The sequence below is a fragment of the Pseudorca crassidens genome, chromosome 12, assembly GCF_039906515.1.
Source record: "Pseudorca crassidens isolate mPseCra1 chromosome 12, mPseCra1.hap1, whole genome shotgun sequence".
Taxonomy (NCBI): domain Eukaryota; kingdom Metazoa; phylum Chordata; class Mammalia; order Artiodactyla; family Delphinidae; genus Pseudorca; species Pseudorca crassidens.
This window is the reverse complement of record NC_090307.1, coordinates 74,767,440-74,781,398: the sequence shown is the minus strand read 5'-3', so window position 1 is coordinate 74,781,398 and position 13,959 is coordinate 74,767,440. Positions and strand designations below refer to the sequence as shown.

The 13,959-nt window shown below is 52.3% G+C and overlaps 1 long non-coding RNA gene across 1 annotated transcript in view; it reads right to left on the bottom strand.

The window, feature by feature from the left end:
• Positions 1 to 7,706, bottom strand: part of LOC137203758 (uncharacterized) — a 56,773-nt gene extending 49,067 nt beyond the window's left edge. Inside the window, exons 1-2 of the long non-coding RNA XR_010933283.1 lie at positions 6,455 to 7,706; positions 26 to 448 (exon numbers count right to left, since the gene is read on the bottom strand). This is a non-coding gene — a long non-coding RNA (uncharacterized lncRNA). The remainder of the gene's footprint in view (positions 1 to 25; positions 449 to 6,454) is intronic.
• Between the last annotated feature and the right edge of the window lie 6,253 nt (positions 7,707 to 13,959).

Sequence of the window (13,959 nt, the reverse complement as noted above, 5' to 3'; positions counted from 1 at the left end):
CAGCCACCATTTATGGAACACTTACTGTATGCAAGATGTCACTTGAAGGTCTTTATAGAAGATACCTCTGTTACCCAGCAAGTGCTGGCTGCCTGATGCACGTAGGAGCTGATACTATGACACCAGCTTTTGAGGAAAGAAAGCTTCACTGCGAGGTCGACCTGCAAGGAAACAGGAAGCAGAGCTCAAATCTCTCTCCTCAATCCAGGCTTCTGGGTGAAATTTAACGGCTTAAGGGAACTTCAGACTTGGAAGCTGATTGGCTAGTCTCGAATCAGTCCAAATAAGCTACTGCTGGAAGCCAGAGTCTCCTGATTGAAGGACTTCTCCTTTCGTAAAGGGCTCCGCTGGCAACATTTCTATTCTTTAAGTTCCGTCAGCTGAAGATTCCTGGTTCCGGGGTCATCCTGGAGACATGCGTTCCCATTTTGCACATGCGCAATGCTGTCTGTAAAAATAACTCCAGGTAAGATTAATCAACAACCCATTTTAAGGAAGCAAAACCAGTTTAAGCTGGTCAGTGTTTTACACGCTGTTTCACCACCTCTAATTTTCGAGAACCTAGAGGTAGTTATTTCTATAACCATCCATTTTACAGATGAGGAAACTGAGGCTCAGAGAGGGGCGGTCTCGAGCCCAAGGCTGCGCAGAGGTGGAGACTGGTTTTGTCTTCAGGGCTGGGCCTCTTAACCATTATGCTATCAGCTATGGTTGTAGGGTTTGGGTGACCCCAAGGAATAGCTAGAGAAGGAAGCGAGGGAGTGGAAAGGAAAGAGAATTACTCTTGCCACAGGCCCTGTTTTTGAAGACTCACATGAGAAATGACTCATATCCCATTACCAAGAAAAGTTAATTTTTTTCCCTAAGCAAGCAGTAGTTTCTCAGCTTATGGATACCAAGAGTCACATAATGGTTGTATTTCTCCCTTTGCTGTGGCTGCCAGGAAACTCTGATCCAGATGTGTGGCCCCCTGCTCACCACCATACAAGACTTTACCCCACCATCTTGTCATCCCGTCCTCTCATCTAGGTCTTTCCTGCATTGGCATTGCAGCGTGTGTTTGTAAGCCACTTCTAAGCCTTTTTTGAAAGGAGGCCAGATCTAAGTGCCTTTAGAAAAAGACTTTGAAGCATCCGTTATGAACCAGGCATTTTACACAAGCTCTCATTTTAACCTTGGCAAAGCGTTTATTCTCACTTTACAGATGATGAAACCGAGGACCAGAGAGGCTATGTGAGTTGCCCAAGGACACACAGTAAGCGGCAGAACCAGGATGGAAACAAAGTCCGTAGGCCTCTTCTTCCCATGACTTAGGGGATATGAAGACCAAGAAATGTGGTTCCTCCCCAGACTCTGACATCCCTGCTCTAGATCTTGGTCTGGCAGGAAGATGTCACGGAAAAAGCACTCGATTACGAATCAGTAGACACGTGACCTTCCTCTCTCCAGGCCTCTGTTTCTCCACGGAACACTGTTGGGCTGTCCTAAAAGGCCCCATGTAGCTCTGACTTGCTATCACTCCTTTTCTGCCAGTTTTACTGGTGCCTCCACCAACATCCGAGCCCAGTTGCACCTCTGAGTCACAGCCACCACTCCCCGAGGCAGGTACACTCCCTGGGGAGTTGTGTCAACTGGTTCTCAGGGTTTCTTGATGCCACAGACAGGAGGAGGGGGCCGCCATGCTGATGACGAGGCTGTGACACGTACCTCCCACACCAGCCACCTGTGTGCTCTGTGATCCTGGGTCCCCAGGCAGGCAGCGCCTTCCTGGTAAGACAGGATCTCCCGGGATGGGGACAGAGGAGGGGTGAGAATGGCCAGAGGCTTAGATCTGGGTAGGACTCAGCCCCTTCCTGAACTCGAGGGTTCTAGAGGAAGGTCTGAACTCCTAGAAGGCAGGTGTCGGCATAGAGGTGGATGAAGGAGAGGCTCCCCAAGAGAAAGGGACCACACTTATCGAGCACCTGCTAAGTACATCACCTTCTGCCAGAGCCTACACCCTGGCAGTCCACAGATCAAATTCAAGCCACAAACGTGGTAGCTTTGACCCACCTTGTGTTTTAAAAAAGCTTAAATTAGTTTCTAACACTTACAAATAGGGATATCCTACATAAAATCGGGATTTAGGGTTCTCTTGAGAAGTAAGACTAGTTTGGGAAGTCTCCTTTACATTGTCTGCCTGGTCCCTGTGGGTTTCCAAGTGTCTGACCCACTCTTATAACCATAAATGCCTTCTGGGTGTTATTATCCCCATCTTACAGATGAAGAAATTGAGTGCCTCAAGGCATCCATCCCACCAAGTCCCACAACAGGTTAGCACTGGGGTCAGGACTTCACCCCACCCCTCGACCCCCCAAGCCTCTACTGTTTTCACTGCCCCACACTCTCTCCCATCTAAGGAGGCTGGAACAAGCAGCCCCAGCAGCCTCCCTTTCCAGTGGATCTCTCTAAAGCCCTCTGTGCTCCTATCTGTACAATGAATGGCCTCTGAAGTCCTTTCCAGCTTTGATGTGGGGTGTGGCAAACTGAATGTGGCTTCCCTGGGCTTGGAACCAGGAAGCTAACCAATCAGCATGAGTGCTCAGGCTCTGTGCTAGGAACTTTAAACACACCATCTCATTTAACCCTCACAGCTTTGCAGGAGGTAGGTTCTACTATTATACCCATTTAACAGATTAAGAAACTGAGGCTCTTCCATCACTCTCAGTGGTCCAGCCCCTCTGGCTTCTTTTTAGCTCTTGGATGGTGTCCTGCACCTTTCCTGCCTAAGGGCCTTTGCCCATGCTGTCCCCTTTGCCTGGAATGCCTTCCAACCTCCCCCATGCAAGCTTTCATCATCCTTCAGGTCTTCCCTGATTCTCTGAACAAAGTCTGGCTCCCCCTGTTATTGCCTCTGAGAGCTCCCTGTACACTTCATAGTATAAATAATGACAGTAGCTCGAGCTAAGGCTTATTGAGCACTTTCCATGAGCCAGTCTCTGTTCTAAGCACTTTAATTACATAATCACAATCCTCTCACCACCCTCTGAAGTGGCTATGATTATTACCCTCATTTTACAGATGAGGTCATTGAGGCACAGAGAGGTTAAGTAACTTGCCCAAGGTCACACAGTTAGTGTCGACATTTTTTAGGTTGTATGACTGATTGACATCTTCAGGGACTATGTCCTGGGGAACCTGTTCTTGATAAATAAATATCCTTTAAATGAACGAACACACTAGGACTATGGCTCCAAATTTCATGTCCATAACCATGGAAGTATATGACTGTCACCTTCCTCCCCTGTAAGTGTCTCACCACTGGGGCTGCCCCCAGCTCCCATCTGATTACAGGGTAGCACTGAGTTCACAGGACTTCCCCACCTCTGCCCTCTTTGTCCCCAGGGAGAAAGAGAAAGAGGCAGGTGGGATTCAGCACCACGGATAGCACCTCCCTGCTTATAACAGCTCCCCTCCGAGGCTGGGGCTGCGAACTGGCCTCTGGGAAATTCCCAAAGAGACCCCGCCCCCTGGCTGCCTCCTTCCTCGCTGCCCTCCCCCTCGCCAGTTTACTGCCAATGACATTCAGATAAATGGCTGCTGTCAGCCAGGCCGGTCCCACGGAAAGGCGTGTCGGGTGATGTATGGCACAGGACTCACTGCTCAGGAGCTCCGAGTGGGGTTCTCCCCTATCCCCATCAGCCTCCAACCCCAGGCTACATCTGGGCTTTGGTATCCCCCTCCTCTCCAGCCCTGGGGATGAGTCCCCTGTCAGACACAATTACTAGGGTCTTTAATCACATGCTGTTAAGACCCTGGCCCACTCCCCTACTCTCTGGGCTGCTATGCAACCCCAAACCCAACCTCCATTCCTGTCTGCCCTAGGTATGCCCTCCTGGATTATTCAGGGGCTCAGGGAGGAGACCCAGCCCAGCCCAGCTCACCCACCAATAGGGCAGCTAATAAAACCCTGGTTTATCATCCCTTCACTTGACTCATATGATGTGGAGAGACTGGGGCATGTAATGAAGTTGCTGCCCCTTGGGACACTTGCCCCTTGCCCCTTGGGGAGGATGGAGGTATGTGAAGCCACTCTGTCCTCACATGTCAGGGGGCACCAAAATGCCCTCTCCTGCCCTTGGCCTTCTGCCAGCTGCCAGCTTTGGCACCAGGTTTGTCATCTATAAAATGGGATTAATAATAATAGCTAACACTTACACAGTACCGTTTAAATGCTTTCTAGGCTGTTAACCCCCTGCCATAATATTTAAAAGTAGGGGCCAAAGCATTCAATTGCATACAGTTCAAAGTCACGTGTGATGTTAACCAGAGGACTAGCGCCAAACAACAGAAATTTACTCTCAAGACTCTGGAGACTGGAAGTCCAAGATCAAGGTGTGGGCAGGTTTGATTTTTCAGAGCCTCTCTCCTTGGTTTGGAGACAGCCACCTTCTCCTCCCTGTGTCTTCTCATGGGCTTCCCCCTTGTGTGTATCTGTGTCCTGATAGCTTCTTATAAGGACACCAGTCATATTGGAGTGGCTGTGACCCATATGACCTCATTTTACCTTAGCTCCCTATGTAAAGGGTCTATCTCCAAATGTACTCACATTCTGAGGTACTGGGGGTTAGCACTTGAACGTACGAATTTTTAGGGGGACACAATTCAGCCCATAGCAGTGCCCCACCATATCCCCTCACCCTTACCACCTGGGTGCACCTTAATCCAGCCTCTAGCTACCAGCGTGTGAAGCCTGCTTTGTCACCTGTAGGCCAAACCGGGGGATTCATGTCCTCTGGAGCAACCCCAGTGGTGATGGGAGTTGATCTGTACATACCCCAGCTCCCAGCTTCTTGAGCTGGCGTGTTCCCAGCTGCATCCCAGAGCTCCCTCGCAAGTTTACGCCCCACTCGCCACAGTGACAGCTGGGCTTTATAACACGCCTTTTATTGGCGGCCTCCTGCCCTGCCTCACTTCCCCACTCTCCTCGTGGTGTGAGCTTCATTTCCAAAATAAACGACTTGCAGGCTTGCAAATCCCTGTCTCAGGGTCTGGGGAGCCAGCAGTTGGGAAGGGTGACTGGTCCCTTTGCATCCACGGGAGCTTGGGGGTCGTGAGGACTGTTGACAACCATCCCTGGAAAGGGGCAGGCCAGCGTGAATGGGGTCCTGCTGATAAAGCAATAGTTACACCTACTGTTTGTAGGTTGCTTCCTCTTCCCCAGGCATTGTGCCCAGCACTTTACTGGCCTCCTCTTCTTAAGCCCCACCTACAGTTCTATGTGAAGCAAATACTACGCTTAGCCCCTCTTACAGATGGGAAAACAACACTCAGAGAAGTTGAGTTACTTCCCTGAAGATGCAGAGCCAGGTTCTCAACCAATACTCTATCAACTGCGCTGTAAGACTGGGACCTCTGTCCCAACTGCACAGAATGGCAGGTGCCCAGGGTCCCCTTGATGATGGCTGGGGCAGTGACAACTCCCCTCCCATGGCTTCCCCCCACAGCTGGGACCCGTTATCTGTTTTGCGCACGGCCTGCGCCCGTCAGGGTAATGGACTGTGCTTGTCCTAGCGGAGGTGGCCTCTGGCAGGGATGATGTATGAGGCGCTATTGTTTGATATGAATGCATTAGGCGACATTCCCGATAAAGACTTTACCAGCAGAGCTGCACTTGCTGGCAGCAGCCCCTGTGGAGGTAGGGGGGCAGAGGCAGAAGCCCGAGTCCCCATCAAGCAGGGCTCCGGGGGACCAGCCCCCTTCAGGGAGGCAGAGACCAGGTCACTCTTGCTTTCAAAATTCTGGGTCCTGGGGCTTCCCTGGTGGCGCAGTTGTTGAGAGTCCGCCTGCCAATGCAGGGGACACGGGTTCGTGCCCCGGTCCGGGAAGATCCCACATGCCGCGGAGCGGCTGGGCCCGTGAGCCATGGCCGCTGAGCCTATGCGTCCGGAGCCTGTGCTCCGCAATGGGAGAGGCCACAACAGTGAGAGGCCCGTACTGCAAAAAAAAAAAAAAAAAAATGGTAGGTCCTGAGATGCACGTCTTACCCCCTTACAAGCAGCAGAGTGTAGCCCGTGGGTCTCACACTTCAGAAAGCATCGGAATTGGCTTGGGAGCTGACTAAAAAGGCAGAGTCCTGGGTCTCAACTCAGATCCATTGAAACAGAATCTCCAGAGTGAGGCCTGGGATCCTGCCTTTGCAAACCAGTTCCCTCAGTGCATCTAATACAGATGGGCCAGGGCCCAGACGTGGTCTACAAAATGGTCTGGGATGAAGCGAATGGAGTTTAAAGTCAGAAACCCCTGGATTTGAGTCTGGGCTCCTCTGAGAAGCAGCAGGGAAATCTTAGGCAGGTCACTCAGGCTCTCAGTGCCACGACTCCCCTTGACAAATAAGCTTCAGTTTCCCAATCTGTAACGTGGGCACAGAGGCGATACCCACCGTGGCTACCTCCCAGGGCTCAAGGGGACACACCTTGCCTGTGCTCCGTCCACATACTCACGATTCCCAGGGGCTGGCAACGTGGACCCTCTACATCTTCCCTGGGGGTCTTCTGAGGACACCACACGTATGTTCAGACTGATGCTCCAGGGGATTCCAGGCACCCTATGAGGAATGGGGAGCCCTTTTGAGGGTTAGAAGATCCTTCAAAGCATCTACTCAGGGGCTTCCCTGGTGGCGCAGTGGTTGAGAGTCCGCCTGCCAATGCAGGGGACGCGGGTTCGTGCCCTGGTCCGGGAAGATCCCACATGCCGCGGAGCGGCTGGGCCCGTGAGCCATGGCCGCTGAGCCTGCGCGTCCGGAGCCTGTGCTCTGCAAGGGGAGAGGCTATGGCGGTGAGAGGCCCGCGTACCGCAAAAAAAGCGCATCTACTCCATGAATCCTTTATGTTGAGTGGGGCAAGGAGGGGGCATCTGCCATTTGCATGTTCAGGATGTGGAGGTGAATGGAATCCAGATGCTGCCCCCGAGGACATCTACCACGGGGGGAGGGGTCCTCCCCGGGGATGCCATCCCTGGGGACAACCTGGAGGGTCCCAACAGAGACAACGTGACCCAGGGCTCTGTGAGGCCCAAGGTCAGAGAGGTCAGGTGCACCCAGGAGGGGGAGATGCAGAGAAGATGCCCCAGAGAAGGAGGTGGGGTTTGTGTGGATTTGAAGCAAGAGTGGCTTCAGCCATACAGGGGGGATCCCATGTCAAAGTCAAGTCTCTCCACCCCCATCATTCATTCATTCATTCATTCAATAAATGTGGACTGAGCTCCTGCTCTGTGTCAGGCTGTCTTGGGTACTGGGAGTATGAGGGTTATTTTTATGTGTCCACTTGCCTGGGACCAAGAGTACCCAGACATTTGGTCAAATGTTATTCTGGGTGTATCTGTGAAGGTGTTCGCGGATGAGCTTAACATGTGAATTGTGATCTGAGGACAGCAAACTGCCCTCCCCAATGTGGGTGGACCCCAACCAATCCACTGCGGGCCCGAATAGAACAAAAAACTGAGTGAAAAAGATTTGTCTCTCTCTCTGCCCGACTGTCTTTGAGCTGGGACATCCATCTTCTCCTACCTTCCAACTCAGACTCGGACTGGAACTTACCCCATCAGCTCTCCCGGGTCTCCAGTTTGCTGACTGTAGGTCTTAGGACTTGTCAGCCTCCATAACTGCATGAGCCAATACCACACACACCCACACACACACCCACACCCACACACACACACACATCTACACACACACACACACATCTACACACACACACACACACCTACACACACACACATCTACACACACACACACACACACACACATCTACACACACACACACACACACACATCTCCTATTGATTCTGTTTCTCTGGAGAACCTTAATACAGTGAGAAAGTCCCTGCCCCCAAGTTGCTGACACTCCAGAGGGGACAGGCAGACATGGAGCAAATAAAGATAGAAAATGTCACAGGTTGGCCCCCAAGGCCGAGAGTGATCTTACTGCTGCCCCAGCCTCGTTTCCTGCTCCCCGCCCCCCATCACTGTGCAGGCAACAGCTCACTTAACTTCATGCAGATTTCTAAACCTAAAGGTCAGCTCTAGCCTGTCCCTCTGCCTGGAATGTTCTTCCGTGTTAATTAGGTTTCAGCCCAAGGGTCACCTCTCCCGGTCCTATCCTCCACACCCAACCACACCGCAAGCAGCCACCTCCCTACACCCCATGATCACTTCTAATCCTAATAACCTTGCAAGGGGCTCTTCTCTGAAACAAACAAACTAACTAACAGGGAAACTCACAAAACATCAAGTGAGGAAAATCTTGACCTCTTCCCCACCTTAGGTACGAACTCTATGTCTCACAAGTAAAACGCAGCCTGGCCTCACTGCTGCTTTTCATCAATGCTAGGACACGCGTTTCTTCACCTTTGAACGTCTCTGAAATCCAGGTGCACCTTGCAGTAGCTGTGACCTCCAGTCCCACTCCCTTCAACCCCCTACCCCCTGCTGCCAGGCAGCAGTGACGGTGGAATTGTCATTGCCCACGTGTCCTAACCCCGCCAGAGCCACTGCTATTGTTGTCACTCATCTACTGGGTTTAATCACCATCTAAGTATCTTCAAACCAGGATGGCAAAATGTTGGTAAGTGTTGAGGTTGGAGGATGGGGTCGTGGGAGTTCATTATTCTATTCTTTCCCCTTCATTATGTGTTTAAAGGCTTCCACAATAAAAAGGACAACACTTCCCCCCAAATAATAACCGTGCAAATATCGGAGGCTCTGCTTTGGAGATGATAATGCAGAGGATCTGAGAGGTTAAGAAACCTGCCTAGACTCACCCAGCCAGTGCATAAGCGCTGGGGCCAGGATTCCCTCAGGTCTATTTCATTCTCGGGGACATGCTTTTCCTAGTCGAGCCTCCCCAAAAAGCTGTTCCTCCAGACATCTCAGTGCTTCCCCACCTCTGCACCGCAGGGTCCTCAGCCAGGATGCCCAGCTACCCCAACTCTGCGTGCTGAGAACCTGCCCATCTTTCAATCAATAGTCATTCAACAAACACGTACAGGCGCAAGCAATTGTGGTGTGCCTGGCACTGCGCTGGGAGCTGGGATTCAGCATGAACCAGACAGACATGGTCCCTGTGCTCGGGAAGCAAATTTCCAAACGCCACCCTCTGGAAACCTATCTCTTTAATCTCTTAGGACGCCAACCAAGTTGGCGTCCAAGTAATCTCTTAGTTTGCTACCAAGTTCAGCTGTTCCACGGCTGCGCCCCCCTGCACTGGAGAGCGAGCACCTTAGGGTCAGGGACTGCCCCACTCATCTCGTGTCCCCAGTGCCTGGTGCAGAGACTGGATTGTGGTAGGTGCTCATGAAATGGCTTGTGAAATTGAATGAATGAGTAGGTGGGTAAGCGGCTGTGCGCGTCAAAGCGCTGGTCCCTGTATACAGTAGGTGCTTAAGACTGGAGGATGACTACCCATGGTGGCCCTGCTGATTGGGGCAGGAGGGGGAAGGAGGTTCTGGTTCCTACACTTTGATCTTGGGTTGTGGCTGCCTCCCCTCACTTTCACACACACACTCACACGCTGACACTCTGCACACACGTATTCACGTATTCACACTCATGCACACACATGTGCAACACCCTTTCTTGATCAGGTGCAGGGTGACACAGTGAAGACGAGGAAGAGTCGAAGCACCTGGTTCGGGTCCTGGTATAGATGCCTCTTAATGGTACGATCTCAGCCCCTCAGTTTGTTCATCTGTAAAATGCGCATGATACAAACCACCCTCACAAGGACATGGTCAAGGTTAGATGAAGGACAATGACTTAATTTATGTAAAGGTCTGGTCCACAGTGGCCCCTTGCTCCCCACCCCTACCCCTGGCTGGCTCTGGAACCCCCAGCGTGGGGTGGGAGGGAGCATGGAGAAGGGTGTGAGGCCACACCGGCTCTTGCTTGTGCACCCGCCCATGGACTCTTCGCCACTTGGTCTTGCCCTTACCTTCCTTCACCCCCGGAGGTGCCCCATCCCTCCTTCTCCACCCTTCAAATTTTCTCCTGTCTATGTCCACATCTCTTAACACCCCAATTCCACCATCTATGAAGAGAATCCTGGGTCCCATGTGTCCCGAACACGAACACATTTCAGCAGAAGCTTCTAAACACGGCGATGCTATCAGTGAGGGTTTCAGGCACATATGGGACCAGCTTCTGCCCTCCTGCCCACGCCAAGCCCACCCAGCGATCGGCAGGAAACAGACTGCAGGATGGCGGCTGCAGATGTGATTGTTAGAGCTAATTTATGCTCCGTTTACATGGGCTCCAGATGTCACAAGCTCCTCTGTGGGTTTATCCAAATGCCAGGGAAGGTAGGGAAGGGCTGGGGGCCGAGGCTGCAGCCCCTTCCCCCCAGCCTGCCTGCTTTCCTAGTCCAACTCTGAGGGCAGCATTCCAACACGTGGCCCCTGGGCACTCACACCCCCTGCTGAGCCCCAGCCCTGTCCCCCAAAGCTTCTGCCACATGTTTTGGTCATAGACTGTAAGCTTTGTGAGACTAGGAGCCCCATGCCTGGGCTGGCCCCAGTGCCCATGAGGTGCTTATTAAATGTCTCTAGTAATGAGCTGCTAAAAAAAAGGGGGACTTCCCTGGCGGTCCAGTGGTTAAGACTCCACGCTTCCACTGCAGGGGATGCAGGTTCGATCCCTGGTTGAGGAACTAGGATCCTACACGCCGCGTGGCACGGCCGAAAGAAAAGAAAAAGAGCTGCCGGTGTGCCAGTGGCTGTAGTGGGTAGAATGGTGTCCCCACCCTCAAAATACAAAACCCCTAGTACCTGTGAATGTGACTATATTTGGAAATAGGGCCTTTGCAAGTGTCATCAAGTTAAGATGCGCTCATACTGAATTGGGGTGGGCCCTAAATCCAATAATTGGTGTTCTAAGTTGGCACACAGACACAGAGAGGAGAACGCCACGTCATGATAGAGGTAGAGACTGGAGTGATGCAGCTAGACTCCAAGGGACACCAAGGGTTACCGGCAACCACCAGAAATTAGGACAAAGGCGTGGAATGGTTTTGACCGCAGAGCTCCAAGAAGCAGCCAACACCGTTGACACCTTGATTTCAGACTTCTGGTCTCCAAAACTCCGAGAGAATACACTTCTGCTGTTTTAAGCCACTCACTTCATGGTACTTGGTTACAGCCGCCCTAGGACACTAAGACAGAGGGGATGAGGATGAGTTGCCCAGTGAGGCAGCCCAGCCAAGGCTGCTTCCTTCCAGGCTCCTGAGGCCCCTCCGACAGGCCTCTGTCCCAGGTGGGGCTGCCCCTGTCCCCAACCTGGAGGACCAGCCCAGCCCCTCCCCAGTCTCCTTGGGAATCTCAGGCTTGTCCCCTCCATCCATTCTCCACCCAGCCACCAGGAGAATCTTTCCCCCTCCCAGCCTGGTGTCTTCATCCACTCCCACCTTCCATTCACTCCTCAACCCACTGCCATCTGCTCTGGGCCCCCATCCCCTGAGAATGCTCTCCTCTACCCTGGGATGTGCACCAGCCCCACCTCACAGGCCTCTCTGGGAAACCAGACACTGTTCTAACTCCCTCCTCCCTGCGAGTCTGAGATTCCTTCTTTCTCGTTCTCCTCCTGCCTCCCCAGATGTGACTGCTTGGCTGTCTGCCTGTGCAGCTGCCTCCTTTCCTGCCTGCCTCTGAATGCAGATGCTCCCCAGGGCTCTGCCTTCTCCCTCTTTGCTTCTCCTCCCACACTTGGTGGTGGTGGTCACGATGGTGATGGTGATGGTAGTGGTCATGGTGATGGTGATAGCGGTCGTCATGATAGTGATAGTGGGGATGACGGGAGATGTTGGTGGTAATGATGGTGATGATAGTGGTGGTCATGATGGTCATGATGGTGATGACGGTGGTTGTGATAATGGTGGTAGTGGTGATGGTGATAGTGGTCATGATGGTGTTTATGGTGATGACGGTGGTGGTCGTAATGGTGATGGTGGTGATGATGAGGGTGGACGTAGTTATGGGGATAGTGGTGCTGTTGTTAAGAGAGTCTTTCAACACAGAAAGTGCACTAGGCCAGGCTGTGTTGAAGACTTCGTTTTCACAGGCACTAACGCACGGTGTTTTTGCATCTTCATCTCTCGCGCGCGCGTCTTTCCTCCCTTTCTTACACACACACACATGTGTATACACACTACTTTAATTTTCTAGGGCTGCTAAAGCAAAACATCACAAGCTGGAAGTCTTAAAATGACAGAAATGTATTCTCACAGCTCTAGAAGCCGAATGTCCAAAAGCAAGATGTCAGCAGAGCCGTTCTCCCTCTAAGACGCTGGGCGGAATCCTCCCTCGTCACTTCCTACCTTCTGGTGGTGGCCCTAAATCCCTGACTTGCAGCTGCATCACTCCAATCTCTGCCTCTGTCGTCACAAGGCATTTCCCTTGTGTGTCTGTGTCTTTTCTCCTCTTCTTAAAAGGACACCAGTCATATTGGTTTACGGCCCACCCTAATGACCTCACCTTAACTTTTTTTTTTTTTTTTTGGCCATGCTGCGCAGCCTGCAGGATCTTAACTCCCCGACCAAGGACTGAATCCGGGGCCCCAGCAGTGAAAGCGCCGAGTCCTAACCACTGGACACCAGGGAATTCCCTGGTCTCACCTTAACTTGATTATATCTGCAAAGACTCCATTTCCAAAAAGGTCACATTCACAGGTGTTGGGGGTTAGGACTTCACATATCTTTTTTTGGTGGGGGACATAATTCAACCCACAACACACACATGCGTGTGCACACACGTACACACATACACACACACACACACACACACACACACACTTCTCTGCACCTTTCTCTCAGGCTTCTATCATTTTCATACCCCATCCCTCGTACTATCAAACCTTTGCCTTTGGTTCCTCTTACCTTGTCTGTTTTCCTGTCTTTCCTTCCCTTTCTCCATTCTTTCTTACAACCTTTAAGCCGCTCTTGGTCAAGGAACTGGAGGCACAGAGACAGAGGTGGCACCCGTGGTGCCTGTCTTCAAGGAGCTCACTGTCTAGAAAGGAGAGTGAGGTTGCACAGGCCACTGGCCACACAGCCTCAAGAGGGCTTTGACAGGGACTCAGGGGGCTGAGGGCACAGCTGATGCACCCAGCCAGCCTGTCCTTGGTTCTCTGTGCCCCTCCTCACCTCCAGGCCTATCTCATCTTCCTCCCAACTCCACTGCTCAGACACCCATCTGGTCGGTCCCCCGGGTCAGCGAAGGCTTCTGGGGGACGTGCACCATCCCCCACTCGCGCATGCGCACCTCCCACCCTCCCACTCCTTCTAAGCATCTCTCATTAAAGGGGCTGAAGACTGCCCGGCCTGTCTCTGGGCTTTGCGCTGAAAGGGCTAAATGATATGCTGACACCTTAATTATGGCCCATTGTCGTGGAGCACTGTGGAAATTGTCTGAGTGATCCGCAGAGAATGGGTGCTAACAGGCCCCTCAGAGCCTTTGATTCCCCGTGGCAGATTGGAAAATGACACAAACGATGGCTCTCCTCCAACCGCAGCCCCTGGGTGATGCGGGCGGACAGGCCCCCTCAAACATCTACCTGCGTGGTTGCCACAGGCAAGGGGTCAGGTGTCTCCCTGTGGTCTTGATCCTATAACCCCCTGATTCGGTCCACTGCATAGCAATCTGCTGAGTCGGGCGTTGCACACGTAACCCCAACAGATATCCTCACCACAACCCAGCTGAGTGAGGACTATTATGCTCCCATTTTACAGGTGAGGAAACGGAGGTCTTGAGTGTTTAAGTCACCTCTCCCAGCTCACCTGCTTATGCAGAGCAGAGCAGGCAACCTGGCGTCGAGCCTGGGCTTCAGCCACCGCAAGACACTGCCACTGTACGGAGGGTGGCTCTTGGCTCAGAGGGGTGGGATTTCCCAAGATCACTTGGGCCATAGCAGATAGAGGCCAGGACCCAGGCCCC